At 39.4% G+C, this 18040-nt stretch overlaps 1 non-coding gene across 1 annotated transcript; it reads right to left on the bottom strand.

Moving 5' to 3' along the window:
- Positions 1–1989: 1989 nt before the first annotated feature.
- Positions 1990–2096, bottom strand: LOC118481513. Its single transcript, XR_004865722.1, has one exon. It is a non-coding gene; the product is annotated as a small nucleolar RNA R71 (small nucleolar RNA).
- Positions 2097–18040: the final 15944 nt, after the last annotated feature.

The following is an 18040-nucleotide window of genomic DNA, read 5'->3' as shown; positions in this document are numbered from 1 at the left end:
GTTTGAGTTTTGGTATTTTATTTACGTAATTGTGTGCATATAAGCTAATTAACAACCGACCCCAATATACTAACCCACTTGGGCTTCTCCAGGCCCAACCGTAAATTCAGTACATAATGTGTGTTCATTTTTGCGCTTTGGTTATAGATTGGTCCCATGAAATTTGCCAACAATATCCATTTACTTATGATTTATCATTGAGCCGATCAAATATTAGGTTTGATATAATTGCAGATCACATGGGTTACTAATTGTATTGGGATAAATTCTTACAATACTCATTAACAACCCTACATCATGTTGGTTCCACTATTCATCAAATATGTAGGTTACAACATCAAATATACAAGTTAAAACAAATAATTACGAAAACACATTTGTACACAAGTAACATGTCGTGGAAAGACCTGTGAAAACTTGAGTTGTCACAGTATTGGATGGCGGGGGTCCAAACTCTTTGACCCCCTCATAAGTTAAACTACTATTAATACTATAACCCGACTACTTAGGACTGTATCCCTGCTGACTCATACTACTTAGTCGAGGGTAACGTCACCTTCAAAAGAGGGGCCTACCATAATTTGCATTAATAACTTAATTAATTATCTTTCAATAATCCGACCCTTTAGGATTGTATCCTTGCTGACTCAAACTACTGGGTTGAGGGTAACGTCACCTTCAAAAGAGGGGCCTACTACAATAACTAAGATAATCTCTTAAACAAGTGCAAAAGTGCGAAAATAATCAAAGGTTACACTAATACACGAGTCGGATCCAAGTGATTCATCTTGTCTATCTGTTTTTATTTTTATTTTATTTTTCAGCATTTTAGTTAGTTTTATTTTCTTAGTTTTAAAAATCTTTTCTAACATTTTGTTTTGATTAGATGTTGAGGATAAACCGGTACTAAAAGCTCTTGTGTCCTTGGACGACCTAGGTATCTTACCAACACTACACTACGTCCACGATGGGTGCACTTGCCCGTATGTGTGTTTAGTGTTAGTAAATATCGTGTTTTATAAATTTAAAACTTGGTTAAAAAGTGTAAAAAGGGCTTAAAATATACACCTAAAACATATACACACTTGCACACATCAAGTTTTTGGCGCCGTTGCCGGGGACACAAAGATTTTAAGAAAGTTAGGAATCAACGACCTAATCATTTTTTTATTTATTTTTTGTTTTTTTAGGATTTTTCTAGTTTTTCAGCTTCTGCAGAGCTTAGCATGGGCTGTGCCTGGTCGGACACGGGCCGTGCCCAGCAGTGTTACTGGCAGTCTTTAGTTTTCCGAGTTACAGAAGGCTGACCACGGGGCCGTGTCAGTGCAACACGGGGCCGTGTCCAACTCTCCAGTAACAGGGATCCGGAAAACAATCAATGTAACTCCGACCACGGGCCGTGTTCACTGAGCACGGGGCCGTGGTGAACCTTCTGACCAACATTCTTTTCTGTTTTTGTTGCATGACTTGGAACCAGACGCCACCTCTACATAGTGTATGAGCTCCAGTTCTAATAAAGAAATAAAAGAACCTCTAGAAGAACCCGAACGCTTTCTCAGAAAAAGACTAAATGCTAAAAACCAAGAGAAGGTTTCGGGGAACCCACCTCCAATGGCGGACCAACGTACCCTCATTGACTATCAACGACCCACCATGGGTAATCTCGGCGCTGCTATCAATGCACCGAATGTCGAAGCCAATAACTTCGAACTTCGGCCACATTTGATACAGATGCTCCAAAACTCTGCAACCTTCCATGGGCTTGCGGACAAGGATCCCCATCTACATATTACTAATTTCTTAGAAATATGTGACACCTTTCGGATCAATGGAGTATCAAATGACGCCATCCGCCTCTGAATGTTTCCTTTTTCACTAAAAGACCGAGCAAAAGCTTGGCTCAACGCCCTCCCAGCTGGATCGGTAAACACCTGGGATGAACTCGCCCAAAAATTTCTATATAAGTATTTCCCTCCGGCTAAAACGGCTAAATTAATGACTGAAATTAATACATATTCACAAGAGGACAGGGAATCCTTATATGAAACTTGGGAAAGGTTCAAGGAGCTATTGCGAAAGTGTCCTCATCACGGTCTTGCGATATGGCAACAAGTATCCACTTTCTATAATGGATTGTTGCCACACACAAGACAAACACTTGACTCTAGCTCCGGGGGACTTTTAGGTAATCGCCGCCCACATGAAATATATAATCAAATTGAGGAAATTGCTCAAACTAATTTCCAGTGGCACACTCCCCGAGGCAATAAATCTATTGCCCCGGGCACCCATAAGGTTGATGAAAGCACCTCTTTACAAGCCCAAATCGAGGCCCTTTCTTCTAAAATTAAAAAGTTAGAAATGACAAAAACAGTCTCGGTTATGGCTTGTGAAGGGTGTGGTGGGCCACATGAAAATTGGAGTTATATGAAAGAAACAGATGATCAAACAGAATCGGTAAACTACATTGATAATAGACCTAGGCCGTCGGGTCCTCCAACGGGCACCTACAACCAAGGATGGCGAAACCACCCTAACCTTGGTTGGAGAGAACCCGGCAATAGTAGTAACCAATAAAACATAAATCAACGAACAAACTTTCAACAACCAAGAAATGAGTCACAAAATTTTCCTCAACAACAAGGTGGACGAGAAAGGCTTGAAGATACTATATCTCGCCTCATCTCCGACACTGAAAAGAAAAACTCGGATAAGTTTCTACAATTAGAATCAAATTTTAGAAATCAACAAGCTAGTATACAAAACATCGAAAAACAATTAAATCAACTAGCCCAAAATTTCTCTGAGAGACCGCAAGGCGCGTTGCCAAGTAATACCGAAACAAACCCAAAGGCACAAGTTCATCTCATCACTTTACGGAACCGTACCGTGGGTCCCGCAGAAGGGCCGCCGCCTACTAAGGAGATCGCATCACCGCCCCATCAAGAGAAGGTTACTCCTCCACCACCAGAGCCCACCAAGGCTCCTCCGGTTCCGTACCCCGGTAGGTTAATCCGTCAAAAGACCAATGAACAATTCTCAAAATTCCAAAGTCTACTAAAACAATTGCATGTCAACATTCCTTTCATTGACGTCCTAACCCAAATGCCTAAATACTCTAAGTTCATGAGGGATTTCCTCACTCATAAAAGGCAAACTGAAACATTGCAAATAGTTAACTTAGGTGAAGAATGCTCCGCCCTCATACTCAACAAACTCCCCCAAAAGAAAATTGATCCTGGAAGCTTCACAATTCCTTGCTCGATCGGGGATTCCCCCGTTCATAATGCACTAGCCGACCTTGGGGCTAGCATTAACCTCATGCCCGCATCAATGTTCAAAAGACTTGGCCTAGGAAAAACGAGTCCTACAAAGATGACTATACAACTCGCTGACCGATCCGTCAAATTCCCGCAAGGTGTCGCTCAAAATCTACTAGTCAAGGTCGAAAATTTCGTTTACCCAGCCGACTTTGTCATACTTGATATGGAAGAAGACACCGAAGTCCCCCTCATACTAGGGAGACCATTTCTCGCCACCGCACAAGCAGTGGTGGACATGAATGAGGGAACACTCACTTTAAAATATGGGGATAATGAAGTAACGTTCAGGGTTGGGAAGAGAATAGAGGACGATGACCCGGTCAATTACATGAAGGTTATTGATTCGAGCTTGGATGATGCTCTTCGACGGTGCAACATGGGACGCAAAACATCCCGCTCGGAAAACATATAACCTCGCCTTGGGTCTAGCCAAGGACCCTTATAAACGTGGCGCACCACGGAGGCATTCTGCGGAACTATCCTTAGTTTAGTTTAATCTTTTAGTTTTAATTTACAGGAATAAAACACACTCGGGATGGTCAAGGATAACAAGGGAATCGAGAAACATAGCCCCATGCACAAAAACATGGCCATCCGACAACATTTTCTTCATTACAGTAAGCTCAGCACGGGCCGTGTCCAGCCAACACGACCCTGTTCTGAACATCCTGCAGAAAATTGCCCAGTTCAGGTAACTAGACACGGGCCGTGTTCGCTGAACACGCCCCCATGTCCAGGCTTTTGTTTCTTTTCTTTAATTTTTGTTACTGGCACCTGAACACGGGGCCGTGCCCGGTCACCACGGGGCCGTGTCCAGACTGCCAGTAACATAAAATTTTGCTTTTAACACCATTTTACACATTCAATCAACCTAAAAATTTATTTTTGGGACACATTAAGGACAATGTGTAATTTAAGTGGGGGGGGGGGGATGCTAAAACCTTGAATTTTGCAAGTCCTAATAACAAGCCTTACACAAAACTCTATTCGAACCGCTAATCACCCCAAATTTTTTCAAAAATTTTCATTTTTTTACTTGTCTAAGTTTAAGTTGGGAATTCTAATTCTAACAAGGTTATATTTTTACAAATTTACAACCGATAACGTCGTGATAAAAAGAACCAACATAAGAAAATTATGAAACGACATGACAAGCTTAGTTAAAATTTGATTATATATACTTGATCACATAAAACCCATTCCCACAAAAGTGAGTTTTGAGCCTTTATTGAGCATACAAATATACAGCTTCACGTTAAATGCTCATTTTTCGTTTCTTGTGTGAATAGCCGCTTGGTTCTTACGACTCTAGAACTTGCCACAACAATTCATTCCCGGTCCTTACCAACTTAAACCCAAGTAAGTAAATGATGGAGGCATTAGGACTAACCCTTTTTCTTTCAACACCATTATTTTCATTTTTCTTTTAACCTTCCCAAAAACTCCCCCTAGTTAACCCCTTTGAGCCTAAACCTTTTCATTTCTTAACACAAAACCCTTTTACCCACCAAAGCCCTTTTTCATTTTTAACCCTTTATTTTAGTAACAAAGCTTGGTTTTCGTGTGAATCTTTCGAAAAAAAAATGATAATGAAGTTAGAAATAAACAAGCCAAACTCCTCAAACAAAGGCTTGTTTGAATAAATAATTCATTAAAATAATAATAATAAAAAGTCACAAAAACAAAATGTTTTACGAAAACCAACGCTTTTTACGCCTTTCGCCCTTTTTCTACTAACCACTAACCTGACCACCCACCTTTAGCCCAAGCCTAACCCTTCACCCAAAAAGTCCTCTTGATATTTACAAAGGTATAAAGTTAAAAAGGAGGAGGATTGATTGCTTGGCAAGCTTATGGTAGAAATAAGTTCCATGCCGCTCTCGAGTGATTCACTAAAAATACACCTTCGGCCGAGTGTGAGTGATTTCCCCCGTGAGGTATGTGAACTTGTATATAAATAGAATTTTAGAAAGGTATGTTATGCCTTAATAAATAATTTATCTTATGAAATGTTTTTAATAAATCATGACGAATAGGATTGTAAATGAATAAAAATAAAACCTAAACGATCGTGGAAAATCCCGACACTCTATGACAAGCCCAAAAATATTCTCTTCTACCCATTCCATTTGGGAGTGAATAAAGCCACATTATAAAGAGTTTTGCTTGAGGACAAGCAAAGATTCAAGTGTGGGGGTATTTGATATGCGTAAAATGCAACATATAAATTATATCAATTGTGGCATAAAACTAACCCTTTTTTAGTACTAATGTTGGAAAAAGTGTGCTTTTGTCTTCCTTTTGTATTTTCAGGATTAAATGAGCTCAAATTAACAAAAGAAGCAAAAAGACAGCTAAATCTCACATAAATACAAGAAAACGAACAAAAGTAGATTGCTCAACCCCTCGACAGCGTCCTCCCAAGCAAAATAAAGAAGACAGAAGACTGAACACGCCCCGTGCTCAGCACGGGGCCGTGCCCAAGAAGCAGCAGTAAAGACAAACCTATAGAAGCTTCTATTGCCCACCACGGGGCCGTGCCCAGCGGACACGGGGGCGTGGTCAGAGTGCTGCAGGCGCATTTATTGTAATTGTGAATTACAATTAATGAAGAGAGAGTGTCAGACGGGCACGGGGCCGTGCCCAGGCTTCTGTTCAGCCTATAAATAGGAGTGCTTGGAGCCATTGCAACTCATCCCTTGGCACACCACCTCTCTCACACTTCATCCACCACCCACCACCATCACAACACCATCATCCACCACCATCATCCATTGTCCATCATAGAGTGTGTGAGTCGTCTCGGGATCCAAGATTGATCGTAAGAGTTCTTGACAATCAAAGGCCATGTTTGCCTAAGTCTCTTACATCACTTGGTGAAGACAAGTGTTTAGTGTAATACTTTTTATTTTTAATGTTTTGCACTTTTTATTTGGTTTTGTATTAATGACTTTAATAACTAGTTTCTTATGTTGAAGGTGACTCATCCTTATCGTTTGTCCGTGGTGTCTTGGCATTATTTTACTGTCTATATAAAATAAAAGATTTTCACCATTCATATATCCACGGTCTATATGGAGATATGTTGGCTACTTGGTCGGGGGTTAAGGGAACAGTTTGGTAAGAGTCTTGCCCTTGTTCAGCGTTTAGAGGTCCTGCAAGGGACCTGGGTCAATTTTAGTAGGACCTCCTTCAATACTTAACGGTATTGGATGGCGGGGGTCCAAACTCTTTGACCCCCTCATAAGTTAAACTACTATTAATACTATAACCTGGATACTTAGGACTGTATCCCTGCTGACTCAGATTACTTAGTCGAGGGTAATGTCAACTTCAAAAGAGGGGCCTACCATAATTTGCATTAATAACTTAATTAATTATCTTTCAATAATCCGACCCTTTAGGATTGTATCCTTGCTGACTCAAACTACTGGGTTGAGGGTAACGTCATCTTCAAAAGAGGGGCCCTACTACAATAACTAAGATAATCTCTTAAACAAGTGCAAAAAATGCGAAAATAATCAAAGGTTACACTAATACACGAGTCGGATCCAAGTGATTCATCTTGTCTATCTGTTTTTATTTTTATTTTAATTTTCAGCATTTTAGTTAGTTTTATTTTCTTAGTTTTAAAAAGCTTTTCTAACATTTTGTTTTGATTAGACGTTGAGGATAAACCGGTACTAAAAGCTCTTGTGTCCTTGGACGACCTCGGTATCTTACCAACACTATACTATGTCCACGATGGGTGCACTTGCCCATATGTGTGTTTAGTGTTAGTAAATATCGTGTTTTATAAATTTAAAACTTGGTTAAAAAGTGTAAAAAGGGCTTAAAATATACACCTAAAACCTATACACACTTGCACACATCAAGCGGTCAAACAAACTTGTTTGTTTGATAAATGCATGAACGAGTCGAATAATTTGGAAAACCCCTACTGTTCAGTGAACACTCCTACTGTACAGTGAACACTCTTACTGTACAACGAAAACTCCTACTATTCTAGTAAAAACCCCTACTATTCAGTGAACACTACTACTATATAATGAACATTCCTATTGATGGGTGAACATTCTTTAGAAAGGGGTTAAACTAGAGCCCTCGCGGCCCGCGACCAACCTAAATGACTGCAAAAGTGTGCTGGTTGTAAAAATGCAGCTGTGAACTCGTTTAGCTGCAAAAGTATATAATTTAGATATATAATTAAGCCCTTTTTACACCTTTAGCCAAGTTTTAAATTTATAAAACACGATATTCACTAACACTAAACACACATATGGGCAAGTGCACCCATCGTGGACGTAGTATAGTGTTGGTAAGATACCGAGGTCATCCAAGGACACAAGAGCTTTTAGTACCGGTTTATCCTCAACGTCTAATCAAAACAAAATGTTAGAAAAGCTTTTTTAAAACTAAGAAAATAAAACTAACTAAAATGCTGAAAAATAAAAATAAAATAAAAACAGATAGACAAGATGAATCACTTGGATCCGACTCATGTATTAGTATAACCTTTGATTATTTTCGCACTTTTGCACTTGTTTAAGAGATTATCTTAGTTATTGTAGTAGGCCCCTCTTTTGAAGGCGACGTTATCCTCAACCCAGTAGTTTTAGTCAGCAAGGATACAATCCAAAAGGGTTGGATTTTTGGAAGATAATGAATTAAGTTATTAATGCAAATTGTGGTAGGCCCCGCTTTTGGCGGTGACGTTACCCTCGGCTAAGTAGTCTGAGTCAGCAGGGATACAGTCCTAAATAGCCGGGTTATAGTATTAATAGTAGGTAACTTATGAGGGGGTCAAAGAGTTTGGACCCCCGCCATCCAATACCGTTAAGTATGGAAGGAGATCCTACTAAATTTGACCCAGGTCCCTTGCAGGACCTCTAAACGCTGAACAAGGGCAAGACCCTTACCAAACCGTTCCCTTAACCCCCGACCAGGTAGCCAACATACCTCCATATAGACCGTGGAGATATGAATGGTGAAAATCTTTTATTTTATATAGACAGTAAAATAATGCCAAGACACCACGGACAAACGATAAGGAAAGATCACCTTCAACATAAGCAACTAGTTATTAAAGTCATTAATACAAAACCAAATAAAAAGTGCAAAAGATATATAATTAAGCCCTTTTTACACTTTTTAACCAAGTTTTAAATTTATAAAACACGATATTTACTAACACTAAACACACATATGGGCAAGTGCACCCATCGTGGACATAGTATAGTGTTGGTAAGATACCGAGGTCGTCCAAGGACACAAGAGCTTTTAGTACCGGTTTATCCTCAACGTCTAATCAAAACAAAATGTTAGAAAAGCTTTTTAAAACTAAGAAAATAAAACTAACTAAAATGCTGAAAATTAAAATAAAAATAAAAACAGATAGACAAGATGAATCACTTGGATCCGACTCGTGTATTAGTGTAACCTTTGATTATTTTCGCATTTTTTGCACTTGTTTAAGAGATTATCTTAGTTATTGTAGTAGGGCCCCTCTTTTGAAGATGACGTTACCCTCAACCCAGTAGTTTGAGTCAGCAAGGATACAATCCTAAAGGGTCGGATTATTGAAAGATAATTAATTAAGTTATTAATGCAAATTATGGTAGGCCCCTCTTTTGAAGTTGACATTACCCTCGACTAAGTAATCTGAGTCAGCAGGGATACAGTCCTAAGTATCCAGGTTATAGTATTAATAGTAGTTTAACTTATGAGGGGGTCAAAGAGTTTGGACCCCCGCCATCCAATACCGTTAAGTATTGAAGGAGGTCCTACTAAAATTGACCCAGGTCCCTTGCAGGACCTCTAAACGCTGAACAAGGGCAAGACCCTTACCAAACCGTTCCCTTAACCCCCGACCAGGTAGCCAACATACCTCCATATAGACCGTGGAGATATGAATGGTGAAAATCTTTTATTTTATATAGACAGTAAAATAATGCCAAGACACCACGGACAAACGATAAGGAAAGATCACCTTCAACATAAGCAACTAGTTATTAAAGTCATTAATACAAAACCAAATAAAAAGTGCAAAAGATTAAAAATAAAAAGTATTATACTAAACACTTGTCTTCACCAAGTGATGTAAGAGACTTAGGCAAACATGGCCTTGATTGTCAAGAACTGTTACTATCAATCTTGGATCCCGAGACGACTCACACACTCTACGATGGACAATGAATGATGGTGGTGGATGATGGTGTTATGGTGGTGGTGGTGGGTGGTGGATGAAGTGTGAGAGAGGTGGTGTGCCAAGGGATGAGTTGGAATGAAACCAAGCACTCCTATTTATAGGCTGAACAGAAGGCTGGGCACGGCCCCGTGTTCGCTGGACAAGACCCCGTGCCCGTCTGACACTCTCTCTCTTCATTAATTGTAATTCGCAATTACAATTAATGCGCCTGCTGTGCTTTCGCCACGCCCCCGTGCTCACTGGACACGACCCCGTGGTGGGCAATAGAAGCTTCTACAGGTTTGTCTTTTCTGCTGCTTCTTGGGCACGGCCCCGTGCTGGCTGAGCACGGGGCGTGTTCAGGCTTCTGTTTTCTCTTCTTTGCTTGGGAGGATGCCGTTGAGGGTTCGGGCAGTCTACTTTTATTCCTTTTCTTGTATTTATGTTAGAATTTGCTGTCTTTTTGCTTCTTTTGTGAATTTGAGCTCATTTCATCCTGAAAATACAAAAGGAAGACAAAAACACTCTTTTTCCAACATTAGTACTTAAAAAGGGTTAGTTTTATGCCTTATTTGATGTAATTTATATGTTGCATTTTACACACATTAAATACCCCCACACTTGAACTTTTGCTTGTCCTCAAGCAAAACTCTTTAAATGTGGCTTACACTCCCAAATGGAATGGGTAGAAGAGAAGGTTTTTGGCTTGTCATAAAGTGTCGGGAATCCAAGATCTTTTTGGGTTTTATTTTTATTTATTTACAATCCTATTCGTTATGATTTATTTAGAACGTTTCATAGGATAAATTACTTATTTGGGCATAACATGCCTTTTTAAAATTCCATTTATATACAAGTTCACATACCTCACGGGAGAAATCACTCAACACTCGGCCGAAGGTGTATTTTTTTGTGAATCACTCGAGAGCGGCATGGAAATTACGCCTTCCATAGGCTTGCCAAGCAATCAAACCTCCTCCTTTTTAACTTTATACCTTTGTAAATATCAAGAGGACTTTTTGGGTGAAGGGTTAGGCTTGGGCTAAAGGTGGGTGGTTGGGTTAGTGGTTAGTAAAAGGGCGAAAAGCGTAAAAAGCGTCGGTTTTCGTAACACATTTTGTTTTTAGTGACTTTTTATTTTGAAGTATTTCTCCAAACAAGCTTTTGTTTGTATAGCTTTGTTTGTTTTTAACTTCATCATCATTTTTTTTAGTCACATAAAAGAACATAAAAGAACGAGCTTGCGAAAAACCGAGCTTGTTACTAAAATAAAGGGTGAAAAATAAAAAGGGTTTTTGGTGGGTAAAAAGGGTTTAGGGTAAAGAAACGAAAGGTTTAGGCTCAAAGGGGTTAACTAGGGGGATTTTGGGTATGTGGTAAAAAAAATTGAAAAATAATGGTGTAGAAAGAAAAATGGTTAGTCCTAATGCCTCCATCATTTACTTACTTGGGTTTAAGTTGGTAAGGACCGGGAATGAATCGTCGTGGCAAGTTCTAGAGTTGTAAGAACCAAGCGGCTATTCACACAAGAAACGAAAAATGAGCATTTAGTCTAAAGATGTAAATTTGTATGCTCTATAAAGGCTCAAAACTCACTTTTGTGGGAATGGGTTTTTAATGTGATCAAGTATATATAATCAAATTTTAACTAGACTTGTTATGCCGTTTCATAATTTTCTTATGTTGGTTCTTGTTATCACGACGCTCTCGGTTGTAAATTTTATAAAAATATAACCTTATTAATCTTGGGATTCCTAACTTAAACTTCAGACAAGTAAAAAAAATGAAAAATTTTTGAAAAAATTTGGGGTGTTTTAGCGGTTCCAATAGAGTTTTGTGTAAGGCTTGTTGTTAGGACCTGCAAAATTTCAAAGTGTTAGCTTCCCCCCCACACTTAAATTACATATTGTCCTCAGTGTGTCCCAAAAATAAATTTTTAGGTTGATTAGATGTGTAATGTGGTGTTAAAAAGCAAAGATTTATGTTACTGGCAGTCTGGACACGGCCCCGTGGGGACCGGACACGGCCTCGTGTTCAGGTGCCAGTAACAGAAATTAAAGAAATGAGACAGAAGCCTGGACACGGGGGCGTGTCTGGTGAACACGGCCCGTGTCCAGTTACCTGAACTGGGCGTTTTTCTGCAGGTGGTTCAGCACGGGGCCGTGTTGGTTGAGCACGGCCCGTGTTGAGCCTTCTGTAATGGAGATTTGTGTCGGGTTGCTGCGTCCTTTGTGCATGGGGCCATTTTCTCGTTCCCTTTTTCATCCATCATCACCACGAGTGTGTTTTATTTATTATAAACCATCAAACCTTGGAAACCATCATTTCATTGCAAACATAGAGAGATACATATAGTTTCAAAATAAACTAAAAACTTAACTAAATAACTAGGGGGATACACGAGGTTATCATAAAGGATTCTACGTATTTAAGAAAATTTCGGGAATAGTTTCCCGATGTAGTAAGACCTTTAGCCGATTGTTCCTCGGATATTGTTCAAAGCCACTATTCTATCTCCCTTGGAAGGAAGAAAGCGGCTTCATTTTCCTCAGTGGCTTGAGGAGGAACATTCACCGGGACTCCTTGCACCACCCTCTGCAGAGGCTCTTGGTGCATGGCATACCATTCGGCCGGAATTATGACCTCGGGTACTACATTCCACGCTCTTTGGGTTATTATGGGAACCAAAGGCGGGGAAGCGAGAAGGTTTAACCTCTGGTGCAAGAGGTTCACTTCTCGAAGACAGCCTTCCAACCCTACCGTCAGATGGTTAATACGGTCCACTAACGCTTCTTCTACTCCCGTCATTTCGTCTATGGCCTCCCTTAAGGCGTAAACGTAGTTCACTAGGGAGTCTTCTACTGTGGACGACCTTCTCCCATTTCGGTTACCACTTGAAGATGATCCGCTTGTTCTGCTGGCCATTTTCTGTGAAAGAAACCGAAGATAGCTAAATTTTTGCAAAACAGTTCCTCGAACACGGCCCCGTGCTCGCTGAGCACGGCCCCGTGTTCAGTTGTCTGCAGGATTTTTGGCTAAGGATTCTTGGGGTTTTAAATTATTTTAATGATTTTTAACTGTGGTTTAAGTCTAGATAATTTAAAATGAAGTTATACAACAAACTTTAATCAAGAATCCGTAGCAAATAATCTTACAAACTTTACATAGAAGGTTGGAATCATGGAGTTTCCAAGCTTCCATGGAGGAGATGTTGAAAAAATTTTGAAAGAAGGGGAAATGAACAAAAGTGGAAGGGACAAGATGGTCCTTGGGAACCTTCTTTTAGCACTTACCTAGGATGGTATATGTGAAGATCCCAGGAATCTCTGTCTAGTGAAGTGGTCAAAAATGAGCAGGAATCAGGCTGCATTTAAAGAAAACGACAACACGCTGGACACGGCCCCGTGTCTGCTGGACACGGCCCCGTGTGCAGAGAAAATCCTGACACATTTTGTCCGTATTCTGACAAAATCAGCAGAAAATCTTTTGGGTGAGCACGGGGGCGTGTTGGCCGGACACGACCCCGTGTCTGGAGACTGTCTTATGGGTTTTTGTTGTTCCTAAGGATCTTATTCATATCGGGTGGTTCCTTACTGGATGGAACAACCCCAAAGTGCCTAAGATACCTTAATTGTCCTATACTAAGGCGAGAACGCAAGAGGTTGTCGGTGAGGGTAATTCCTATTTTCATTCTAGGTGGACAAGTCCAACCCTTTCCCGGGCTCTCGTTAAAGAAGGTGTATGCCGAATCGCTCAGGTCTATGTATGCACCGAACGAAGTCGATGGAGAGTCCTTCACGGCACAATCGGCACAGGGACGACTATCGTCCAAGTCTTTTCTAGGTATGAAGGTATTTTCGGGAGCAACGAGGTTGTCGGAATGCGGTTCCAACATTTCCTCATGGTCATCGTCTTGGGGCGGATCAATAAAATCCTTCCTAAGTTCTTTTGACCAATTTAGAATTAGTTCTTCTAGTTGAAATAACTCGTCAAGGAGCATTTCCCCTAGAATATCTGGTTGGGCGCATTCGAGGGAGAGATAGTGCTTATTTTTACTTTCGCCCCTCTTAAGGTTATAAGGAATTGGTGGGTCTATATAGTGGGGCCTATAATTTAGAAAATAACATTTTAATTCTTCATGTTCGTCTCCACATAATTGATACCACATACCATAAGAGTGCCGAAAGTAAAAAGAATTACTATCACTCATGTTTGTGTCAGAAATTACCAACCGCCGGGATCTAACGGTTCTGTTTTCAGTAAGAGAATCTTGGGCACGGGGGCGTGTTGAGTGAGCACGGCCCCGTGTTCAGCTTACTGTCTGACTTAAAACAGGATTGCCAGTTCTAATGATTGAGCACGGGGGCGTGTTCAGCGGGCACGACCCGTGCTAAGCTCTGCAGAAGCTGAAAAACTAAGAAAATTCTAAAAAATTAAAAAGAAAAATAAAAGTATGATTAGGCCGGTGATTCCTAACTTTCTTAAAATCCTTGTGTCCCCGGCAGCGGCGCCAAAAACTTGATGTGTGTCGGTGTGTATATAATTTAGATATATAATTAAGCCCTTTTTACACCATTAGCCAAGTTTTAAATTTATAAAACACGATATTCACTAACACTAAACACACATATGGGCAAGTGCACCCATCGTGGACGTAGTATAGTGTTGGTAAGATACCGAGGTCGTCCAAGGACACAAGAGATTTTAGTACCGGTTTATCCTCAACGTCTAATCAAATCAAAAAGTTAGAAAAATGCTTTTAAACTAAGAAAATAAAAACTAACTAAATGCTGAAAAATAAAAATAAAATAAAAACAGATAGACAAGATGAATCATTTGGATCCGACTCGTGTATTAGTATAACCTTTGATTATTTTCGCACTTTTGCACTTGTTTAAGAGATTATCTTAGTTATTGTAGTAGGCCCCTCTTTTGAAGGCGACGTTACCCTCAACCCAGTAGTTTGAGTCAGCAAGGATACAATCCTAAATGGTTGGATTATTGGAAGATAATGAATTAAGTTATTAATGCAAATTGTGGTAGGCCCCGCTTTTGGCGGTGACGTTACCCTCGGCTAAGTAGTCTGAGTCAGCAGGGATACAGTCCTAAATAGCCGGATTATAGTATTAATAGTAGTTAACTTATGAGGGGGTCAAAGAGTTTGGATCCCCGCCATCCAATACCTATGGGTATTGAAGGAGATCCTACTAAATTTGACCCAGGTCCCTTGCAGGACCTCTAAACGCTGAACAAGGGCAAGACCCTTACCAAACCGTTCCCTTAACCCCCGACCAGGTAGCCAACATACCTCCATATAGACCGTGGAGATATGAATGGTGAAAATCTTTTATTTTATATAGACAGTAAAATAATGCCAAGACACCACGGACAAACGATAAGGAAAGATCACCTTCAACATAAGCAACTAGTTATTAAAGTCATTAATACAAAACCAAATAAAAAGCAAAAGATTAAAAATAAAAAGTATTATACTAAACACTTGTCTTCACCAAGTGATGTAAGAGACTTAGGCAAACATGGCCTTGATTGTCAAGAACTGTTACTATCAATCTTGGATCCCGAGACGACTCACACACTCTACGATGGACAATGGATGATGGTGGTGGATGATGGTGTTATGGTGGTGGTGGGTGGTGGATGAAGTGTGAGAGAGGTGGTGTGCCAAGGGATGAGTTGGAATGAAACCAAGCACTCCTATTTATAGGCTGAACAGAAGGCTGGGCACGGCCCCGTGTTCGCTGGACACGCCCCCGTGCCCGTCTGACACTCTCTCTCTTCATTAATTGTAATTCGCAATTACAATTAATGCGCCTGCTGTGCTTTCGCCACGCCCCCGTGCTCATTGGACACGGCCCCGTGGTGGGCAATAGAAGCTTCTACAGGTTTGTCTTTTCTGCTGCTTCTTGGGCACGGCCCCGTGCTGGCTGAGCACGGGGCGTGTTCAGGCTTCTGTTTTCTCTTCTTTGCTTGGGAGGATGCCGTTGAGGGTTCGGGCAGTCTACTTTTATTCCTTTTCTTGTATTTATGTTAGAATTAGCTGTCTTTTTGCTTCTTTTGTGAATTTGAGCTCATTTCATCCTGAAAATACAAAAGGAAGACAAAAACACTCTTTTTCCAACATTAGTACTTAAAAAGGGTTAGTTTTATGCCTTATTTGATGTAATTTATATGTTGCATTTTACACACATCAAAGGTCGAGACAAATGAATAAGTTAAAAGAATCTTGGGGTCAAGAAATCTTATGGGCATACTCGTCTAAATGGTTTTCGAGGGAACCATAAAAACGATGTATGGCGCGCGTAGAAATAAATGACCCAAGGGAATTCGTGAAATAGGTCATTATGGACGAAAGAGCCATGGTTGACAAAAAGGGCATGTAAAACCAAATTATAAATGACCTGCGAGGTCATAGAAACTAAGGTATTGCCCATACAAAAAGATGATCGATGTCATTGACTTTGGTCTTAGTAAAGAAAGGATAATGATGATGATGATAATCGTCATTCAGAAATTTTAAGACCATCAAACATGGTCACATAAAGAATAAAGGTTTGGTTAAATAAAGCGATGGATTTCGCCAAGACATCCAAACAAGTCAAAACGAAGTCCTAATACATATCTAAAAGGGTGCATTAATAATGACTTCAGTAAAAAAAAATCACCCGGTTGATGGGTAGGAAAATAAACACATGCGTAAACCGAGAAACGGGAACGCAGATTTAAAGTCGAAGGACTCGGATTCTGAGTTACGGCTAAAAGACTATAAAATTTCGTAAATAGAAACTTTGAATAAATATGTTCAACTATTTTGAGGTTGAACGGGTTGAATAAAGAATAAAGTTTGATTGTTTATAAGTGATGGATTTCACATTAATAAGTCAAACAGATTAAATACAATATAATGCCGGATGGCATAAGTAAGCGTAAGCTGGATAACAGTAGCGTTAAACGCAAAAGAATAATGAGCCCGGTAATGGGGAAGAATCAAATATGAATATACGCAAACCAGATAACGGTGAGCATAAGATGAACATATGCATAAATGATGAGAGAAGTCATAAAGTCGGGATAATGATCCGAAATAGAACGATTGTAGCCATGAACTACAGTCAAGGTTAATGGATCTGAAACGTGAAACCAAATGATTTTGCAAATATAAACAAGGTGCCTTGACACCAAACATATATTTTAAGAAATAACATTTTTATAAACATAAATTCTGATAGGAATTTAGATAGTAAATATTAAAGATACAGGACTTGACACTGAAGAGTGCATGACGATACATTCGAAAGGAAAGGTTTTCAAAGGTTAATGTAAACCTTAACATGACGTGACATGATCGCGGTCAAGAAAAGTAATGTGAAATATAATCACATTGTAGCCCGAGTGATGGGTGTAAAGCAACTGGACTGATAAGTCTAGTTAGTGAGACCGGTTGAGGTCAAAACTTAAATTAAGAAATTGTTTAATACGCTATCCATTATAAGATTAGCATGAAATAAATATAGTCAATAAGCTTATTTTACCAAGTGGCCAAGTTTTGGTGACTTAGTCAAGTAAATGACAAAGGTAAATAGTACAAGATTAAAGTGACGGCCCATGAGGCCTCACTAACGAAAAATATTGGTTACCTATGTTGAGGGATCACAAGGCTATAAGTTCACAAACAAAGGAGTTTGTTTCTTAAAAGTGAAAGATTTCACTAAAATATCCGAACGGATTAAATTAACAGATTCATGAAGAATTCAAGAGTATAAAAGCGATGGTTTTCGCTAAGTTAACCAAATCAGTTGAAATAACAGGATTATGTTATTTTGAGTTGCATTATTACACATGAAATACATATATGTTTAGTAACCAAAAAAAAATATTACCGTATTTTTATGGTAATGCTAACAATTGGTTGAAATAGGAGCAATGATCAATTGATTAACGAGATCAAGTGCATTGAGTTTAAACTCAATGAACTACGTAAGAAAAATTTCGAGGACGAAACCTCTTTAAGGTGGGTAGACTTGTAACACCCCGAAAACGGGTCTGGTAATCAAACCATGTTAATAATAAAAGACGGGTAAAGTACCGTTAGTGGTAAAATTTACCCGGGAAATATTAGGATTTATATACTAAACCTAATATTTAATAAAAATGGAAAAAAATGCTTTTGAGAAAAATAAAGTTTATAGAAGCCCGAGTTGACGGGACTTAAAATAAATTTAGTCATAAATCTTACCGAACTTACTAAATTAACTAGCAATGTTTAACCTAGTTAATAACTGGGAATATTGTTAGAAATTAAGTGGGTTGTGGCCTACTTAATAAACTAACCAAACAAGAGGGGCCAAAGAGGATAAACTTGAAAGTTTAATTATAAAAGAAAATTAAAACCTAAAACACACATTTAGTGTGTGTTGAAGGTGTTCTGTTCGAACACAGGAGAAAGCCCCAGGAACCCCAAAACCCTAATCATCACAAAATCATCAAATTGAAGGCTCAATTGAAGCTCAAA

Source organism: Helianthus annuus, chromosome 8, assembly GCF_002127325.2.
Source record: "Helianthus annuus cultivar XRQ/B chromosome 8, HanXRQr2.0-SUNRISE, whole genome shotgun sequence".
Classification (NCBI taxonomy): Eukaryota; Viridiplantae; Streptophyta; class Magnoliopsida; order Asterales; family Asteraceae; genus Helianthus; species Helianthus annuus.
The sequence above is the reverse complement of the archived record's forward strand: the minus strand, read 5'-3'. Positions and strand labels throughout refer to the sequence as shown.